This window comes from Mus musculus, chromosome 1 (genome assembly GCF_000001635.26).
Source record: "Mus musculus strain C57BL/6J chromosome 1, GRCm38.p6 C57BL/6J".
NCBI classification, from domain to species: Eukaryota; Metazoa; Chordata; class Mammalia; order Rodentia; family Muridae; genus Mus; species Mus musculus.
The window spans coordinates 167,113,949-167,121,573 of NC_000067.6; the positions used below are offsets into that span (position 1 = coordinate 167,113,949).

The 7,625-nt window shown below is 43.9% G+C and overlaps 1 long non-coding RNA gene across 1 annotated transcript; it reads right to left on the minus strand.

Moving 5' to 3' along the window:
• Positions 1-1,316: 1,316 nt before the first annotated feature.
• Positions 1,317-5,778, minus strand: Gm33668. Its single transcript, XR_373686.1, has 4 exons — positions 5,442-5,778; positions 3,544-3,607; positions 3,266-3,452; positions 1,317-1,396 (listed from the first exon to the last, which is right to left on the minus strand). It is a non-coding gene; the product is annotated as a predicted gene, 33668 (long non-coding RNA).
• Positions 5,779-7,625: the final 1,847 nt, after the last annotated feature.

The window sequence follows — 7,625 nt, forward strand, 5'->3', positions numbered from 1 at the left end:
TCACAGGGCCCCCAATGTAGGAGCTAGAGAAATTATCCAAGGAGCTAAAGAGATCTGCAACCCTGTAGGTGCAACAACATTATGAATTAACCAGTACCCTAGAGCTCTTGACTCTAGCTGCATATGTATCAAAAGATGGCCTAGTCGGCCATCACTGGAAAGAGAGGCCCATTGGACATGCAAAGTTTATATGCCCCAGTACAGGAGAACGCCAGGGCCAAAAAGTGGGAATGGGTGGGTAGGGGATTGGGGGGGAGCGTATGGGGGACTTTTAGGATAGCATTGGAAATGTAAATGAGGAAAATACGTAATAATATATATATATATAATGAAAGCAATTTAACTCAAAAAAAAAAAAAAGAAGAAGAAGAAGAAGAAGAAGTCCCATTAGGATGCTGGCAATCACGCTTGTTTCCCATCCCTCCATGGTCTCCAGTCACTCCAGAGTCAGACACAGGAAGGGTAGGGTCCTTCTCCATCCGGTGACATCAGATTTCCCAGAGCCTGTCAATAAGTTGGCAGAAGCTTTCTGAATTTCCCTGAGAACACCAAGTGCCTTGGTCCAGGCAAATGGCAAGACTTAGCACTCCCAGGCATCCTGAACCAAACTGATTGGTTGACGGGAAGTGGGGTGGGGCTGGGGAAATGCAAAGTTTAATTTCCTTCTCTGGCTCCCTGCCAGCTGGATATGACAGCAGCTGCTAATTTATTTCAAGCAGCCAGTTTCACACACTTGTACTGTAAAAGCTGGTTTTGTGTTTGTTTGTTTTTTTTTTTAATCAAACCCTGGGAAGCTAAAATGGCAAATTGTGAATGCCCAGGATTGGCATAATCCAGGTGGTCATGCTCACAGGCCTTGACCCCAGCGGCTCCATTAGACAGCAGCTATTTACTAGCCTGGCCTGAAGTCCTCCCACCTGGAGTGAAGAATCAGAATATCTGCCAGGAGCTGTCACTGGGACTATCGTGCATTTTGATTTAGCTGGAAATGTCCAAGAGACTCTAGGAACAACAACATAAAATAAAATAAAATAAAATAAAATAAAATAAAATAAAATAAAATAAAATATCAGAAAGACTCAGACAAATCAGGCACACAGCAATTGGGTTTTCTAACCAGCTCCTGACATATCCATGAATCTCCCAGTAGAGAATAGGCCAGCCATGGTTTAGATTTGTCAATTGAAACAATAACCAAACAGGGCAGTCTGAGACCTAGCCATATCACTCAAAATCTCCCCCCCCCCCGCCCCAACCAAGAGGCTGAGGAGATGTACCCCCACATCTCTCGATACCACAAGGAAGGATCTTGCATGGCAGAGGTGGAGCCAGAACAAATGGAGATTCCCTCTGATTAGCTTCTGACTCAGGCCTTTGAGGAGCCGGTGCCAGGTTCCTGGGGAGAAAGGAACTGTGATTAAAAGCTACAAATAAAGACTTGTGGCATCTGAAGTGTTGAGAGTTCTGTGGAGATTGACACAAAGACGATCCTCCCATCCTCCCTCCCCTTGCAGTGAGCAATAGAACAACAAGAACACCAACAACTGAGCAGAGCAGGCACCATGGCTACTACTGGCTCTCCCCCAACCCCAACATAGGTTTTCTCATTGTATAGTGAGGCTCTGCGGCAGATAATTGAGAAAAGACTTCAGCCCAGATTTAAAAGTGCTCTCTAGGATACCCCAACAAATGAGACCAACTGCACTTTTAACAAACACACTGGAATTTCCAAGGATAGCCCCCTTATCAGGGGATGCCTCTGAGGTACACCAGAAACCAAAAGGACAGGTGTCCTCATGGTCCTGCCACTCAGTACAATTATGGACCAGACACATGCACACACATTCTATCTCCAAAGTCACGAAAGCAAGTCTGGTGGGACCACTTTTGGAATTAGGCATGAGATTCTGCTTCAAGGACCTCAACCTTGACTGGGGATTCCTGAGGGGAGATCCTTAAAAGAGGTATCATTGCTTTGATCATTCTCCAAAAGGAATGGTTCTCATAATGATTCAAAGACTGAGACCTGGGGACCAAGGAGGTGGTTCAGCAGGTAGAAGTCCTGGCAGCACAAGCCTGACAGCCTGAATTTTGATCCCTGGAATCCATATAAATAATAAATAAATAACCACAATTGGGTATATGCATCTGTAATCATAGCTCTTCAGCAGTGAGATGGAGCTGAGACAGGACAATCACAGAGGCAGGCAGGCAGGCAGGCAAGCTAGCTTAGATTACATAGCACAGTGATGGAAACAAGAGAGAACTTGCCTCAAACAAGGTAGAAGGCTAAAACATATTGTCCTCTGACCTTTGTGTGCACGCACACACATCATCCATACATACGCCCACATATCATATGTAGACATCATACATACACATATCATATGTAGACCTCATATATACATACATACACACATACACATATATGTAGACATCATCCATACATATACATATTCACACACATACCATATGTAGATATCATACATACATATACACATTCAAACACATATCATATGTAGACATCATACATACACACATTCACATATGCACACATACATGTAGACATCATACAAACATACACAAAACACACACATTAAATGAAAAGAAAGTTGTGGATGTGACTCACCCAGAGCACTCATCTAGCATGTGTGAGGCCCTGGGTTCAGTATTACAAAATGATAAATAGATAAACAAAACAAACAGTGATCTGCAGGCAGAAACTGGTTGGCTGGTTTGCAGACAGACCAGTTATCTTGCAGACCTGTGCAGGTGAGGCTGGTCACCTTAGATACAGAAGATAAACAAATTAGGAGGCCTCTGATTTTAGTGTCTCTGTAATTCATCAAAACTGCTAAGCCCCATCTTCTCACAAAAAGCATGCCTGGTTTGTTTCCTCAGCCTGTTTATTACAAAGGCTGGTGACTTCACATTTGCATTGCAAATGCCTCTTTTGTGTTGACATTTCATTTGGACTTGAAGGGCCCATAATATTTTTCCACAGTTTGGGCGGGGTTAGTGGCTCCCATCCAGAAACCAGTATTTATTCATGTACTCAAAATACAACAGATGCTTAGTAATTTGAATGAATGAATAAATGAATGAATGAATTTGAAGATAGATTTACAACTTCGCAGGAGAAACACACATTCAACTGTTTCTAAACAATTATGAAGTTAAAACGCTTTGATTCTTTTGAGATTACATTCTCTCATATTCATTATTTATTCATCCATCTTTTACAAATGTTTGCTCAATAACTCACCTAATTCCCGTGCGAAAATGGAATCCAGGGAGCACATCGCACTCAACTTTGCATCTTCAGTACTTCTCAGTGTGTGTGAAGTGCTCGGTAAATATTTGTTTGGTGGAAATGGAAACCCTACATGCCATCTCGTTTTCAAGGACATGCCAAACACACTCAAGCTAAGAACTTGATGTATGCATCATTTCTGAAACAAAGTAAAATATTAGCACAGACACAGCCTTGGCGGCCCTTTGGATATGTGAAGCACATAGACTTGAAAAGTTGAAGGGACTTACATGATTCTTATATTAATCTGGGATGGAGGATGCAGAGCTGAGCCTGGCCTCAAAGTCTTATTGACTGAAGAAGAAGAAGAAGAAAGATGCATGAGTACAGATGTTAGGGGAGATGGGGAGCTGGCCATGCCCCTCGGTTCTGGAGCCAGCTCCCTAGAATACTTACAATATTACTATTTATATAGTATATATAATATAATATAATATAATATAATATAATATATTATAGGTAAATATAAATATAGTATATAAATAATGCTATAATATTATTGTTAATCTTATTTATTAGTAATATTATATATTAATAATACTAAATATATGAGTGATATTTTAAAAAGACTACAAAATAAAGATTGAGAGCCATGCGAAAGGGGCAGAGCTTCCTAGAGCCTATGATCAAACCTAAGAAATACCCTGTCCAGAGCTGATTGTACAACCATGAAACCTGGGGCGTCACAGGACTCAATCCTTGTGCTGAAGGCTTAGCAGAAAGTTGAAGGGAAGAAATAAAACATCTAGAGCCAATTTGGTGTCTCCCTGTCTCTCCCTCCTTTTCTCGTCTAAATGATGCATAGTAGACCCTGAGATATGCTCCATTACTAATGGAAACTCACTAATTTCATTACTTTGCTCTGATAAAACACTCTGACTGGTAAGGAAAGGATTTATTTGCTTATTACTTCCAGGTTACCGTCCATCATTGAGGTGAGTCAGGGCAGGAATTCAAGCATGAACTTGAAGCAAAAACTATATGAAGGAATGGTGCTTGCTGGCTCAATCGAAAGCTCAGGCTTAGCTAGCTTTCTTAGATAGCTCAGGACCATCTGGCCAGCGTTGGTGCTGCCCACAGTGGGATGGGCACTCCTACAGCAATCAATAATCAAGACAATCCCTTACCCCTAGACATGCTCACAGGCCAACTGGCTCTGTCCCTCAATTGAGACTCCCATCTTGGGCAACTTTAGGCTATGTCAACTTGACAGACAAAGTTAAATAGAACAAAGGAACTTGATAGGAAGGAATTCTTCATTGAAAAGGGAAAGTATGTATAGACCTAAAGGGAATGCGGTAGAGGAACTGAAAGAAACTCAAAGCAAAGCCAGAAGAGACATTGTTGAAGAGATGGGTCAAAGCTTGCAGAACCCTTGGGGTTCATGACAGAAACACAACTCAGATTCTAAGAACAAGAGGATGTAGAGATTGATAAGCTGGCACATGGCATCACTAAATTTATAATTTTGAAATGCCTCTGCCTGCAAGATTGTCTCCAAGAAGCATTTATTCAGCTGAGCCATCATGGCAACTCAGGCTGGTTGGGGGGAGTCTGGGGGCAGACAATGTTACCGAGTAGAGGAATCGCAAGAGCCTAATGAATCTTGGGGCATTTCTTGACCTATTGCCATGTGCTAGCCCCGGACTGTCTTCTTGAATTCTCCACCCAGCCTCTGAGGGTGCTGCCTGTTCTTATCTGCATTTTTCACAAAGCGGAAGCTGGGACATCAAGCAGAACCACCTCGCTTTGTAAGGGGCAGAGCTGAGACGCAGGCCTGGCACTCAAGTACCAACCTTCCTTGAATCATCCCGTCACACTACTGAGCTTTCTGACTTGGGCAGCGGGGAGAATGATAACACCATTTACTGAGGGACAGCAGCACACAGGAAGATTCATGAGTCTGAGTGGGAGAGAAAAAAATGTGCGTGGGAGGGACATTCATATGCAAAGGAGTGGAGGACTCCTAAGGCTGGCTTAGGGAGCACCCTGCACAAGACAGACAGAGATTTGAAAATAGGCAATTATCACAGTTCACCCTTTTCCCTCCTTTGCTTCCAAAGCTGACTTTGGACACAGCTTCCGTGCTTTGGAGTAAAATGGAGCTGTCAGTAAAAACTTAGACTACCTGAATGTACTGTGAGCTCCAACGAGGTCTCAGATGAGTCTTATCCACCTCTGATCCCACAATCACTACTCAAACGGCACCAGGCTCCTTGCGTTCTGGGACCCCCCAGCCTTCCCAAGCCATCTGGGCACTGATGTTTCATGTCTGTGACACAGAAGCAGCCACTCTGCTGCTTTCATGCCGATTAACTCCTCCTTAAGAAACTCACGTCTCCACAGCGGCGCCTGCCAAAATGGTAGCAGACAGATAATGCACTGTGTCATTAACACATCCCTGTCTATTTAAAACTCTCCAGAGAAGGAAGCAGATGAGCCTTGGAGTTAGCGCAGCAGTGGGGATTATTGTTTGGCTAATTATAAGCAGCGCTGTCAGACTCTAGCAGATGCTGAGAGGGGCACAGCCACCCTGTCTGCCCTGAAGATTAAGGTGTGACTGTTGAAAGACAACAGCACAATAGTCAAGACACCTGGAAATCAGCATTCAGGAGGCTGAGGCAGGAGCAGAAGACATCCTCCCTCCCCCCAACTCCACCCCCACTGCAACCTTGGTCTCATCTCCCACATTTGCAATGTTATGTGAATTGGTGAGGGGGGGGGTGTTGGACCTGTTTGGTAATAAAAATACAATATAAGTGTGAGAGTTACAAAGACAGATCATCAATGGCTTGGCTTTGCAGTTTCCATATTGTTCTTTTGGGTGACTAACCAGGGGTACCTGGATCGCGCCATACAGTGAACAACACACTCGAGCATCCCTTTGAAGAGGCCCAGGTGATCATGAGCTGAAATCCCAGAAAAGTGTTGGTTCCAGTCTGTGGGTTTCCAGTACTGGAAAACCCACATGAAGCATCCGTACACCCCAAATAGTGTAGCGATAGTAGACCAAGGGAAAAGGCTCCATCAAAGCCTGGCTCAGCAAACAAATGAGTTCATTGGAATTACTTAGAGGAACATGGGTGAGGAGTTATTTAAGGAACGTGGGTGATTCAAAAACAGGTGCCCCACCAAAGAGTCCCCTCTGGTATGGGTGCTGAGCCAGGAAAGCTGTTTCCCTGTCGTTTCCTGCCCAACTCCCAGACAGCTCTGCCTATGTGGCCTCTCTCCCCACAGGGAATTATGAATCCTGTCATTTTCTGAGCTTCCTGAATCTTAGACCTTACACACACACACACACACACACACACACACACACACACACAAACACACACACACACACATGTGCAAGCAGAGTTTAGCATCTCTGACCTGTCTACCTTCATCTTTTCCTCCTACCGTGCCGAGCCTCCCTGGAGATAACATAAGACTCTCTCCAGCTCAGCATCTGAAAGCTGTGGTTGAGGAAATGGTCTGTCACCCGAGCTCATTTTCTCTGCTGCAAAGTGGCTGGCTCCTAAGGTCCCAGATATTTCTAATACTCTTTAATGCCATGGCTCTGTCTCACTATCAATAACATCTGCCTTATGTCAAGAGCAGGTTGTTCTCAGCCAGTTCCCCACCCCAACCCCCAGCTCTGGCTCTAGCTTAAGCTCTAATGAAGAACTGGCTTCCACTGTGGCAAGGGGTCCTTAAAAAAATGTCATGAAGCCCAGTGTAGTGAGTGGCACTCACCTTTCATGCTAGCACCCAGGAGGCCGTGGCAAGTGGATCTCTGTGAGTTCAAGGCCACCCTGATCTACATAGTGAGTTCCAGGAGAGCCAGGGCTACATAGAGAGACCCTGTCTCAAAGAAATCAAAATAAATAAGTCCCTGAAAGATCTAAGAAATTTAATTTATGGAGAAAACACAGGAAATTCACTTTGTCAGGAGCTCTTCAAAATAATGGAATGAACATTGTCTGCCAAGGAGCTCTTACTTTGGCTGAGAATATCAGAAAGAAGTGAAGCTAGGTCAGAAAGAATGGGGTGCTGTGTGCTCAACACCCTCTCACTTTGCCCTTTCTTGTCCTGGGACGAGAACACCCATCAAATTAGGAATCTGACTCATCAGTAGCTTCTCCATCCAAGGACTACAGAATAATTATTCTCACATTTACTAACAACTGCTATTTGAAGGTTTTCGAAACTCTGGAATTAGAAAAATCCCCTCAAAGGAGAGCTGATGGTATCACGTCCATGCATTTCTAATCTAGAACTTGAGGCTTTGTTACTTCCTCTTGGTGCTTTATTGTTTTCACAGGATTCTTCC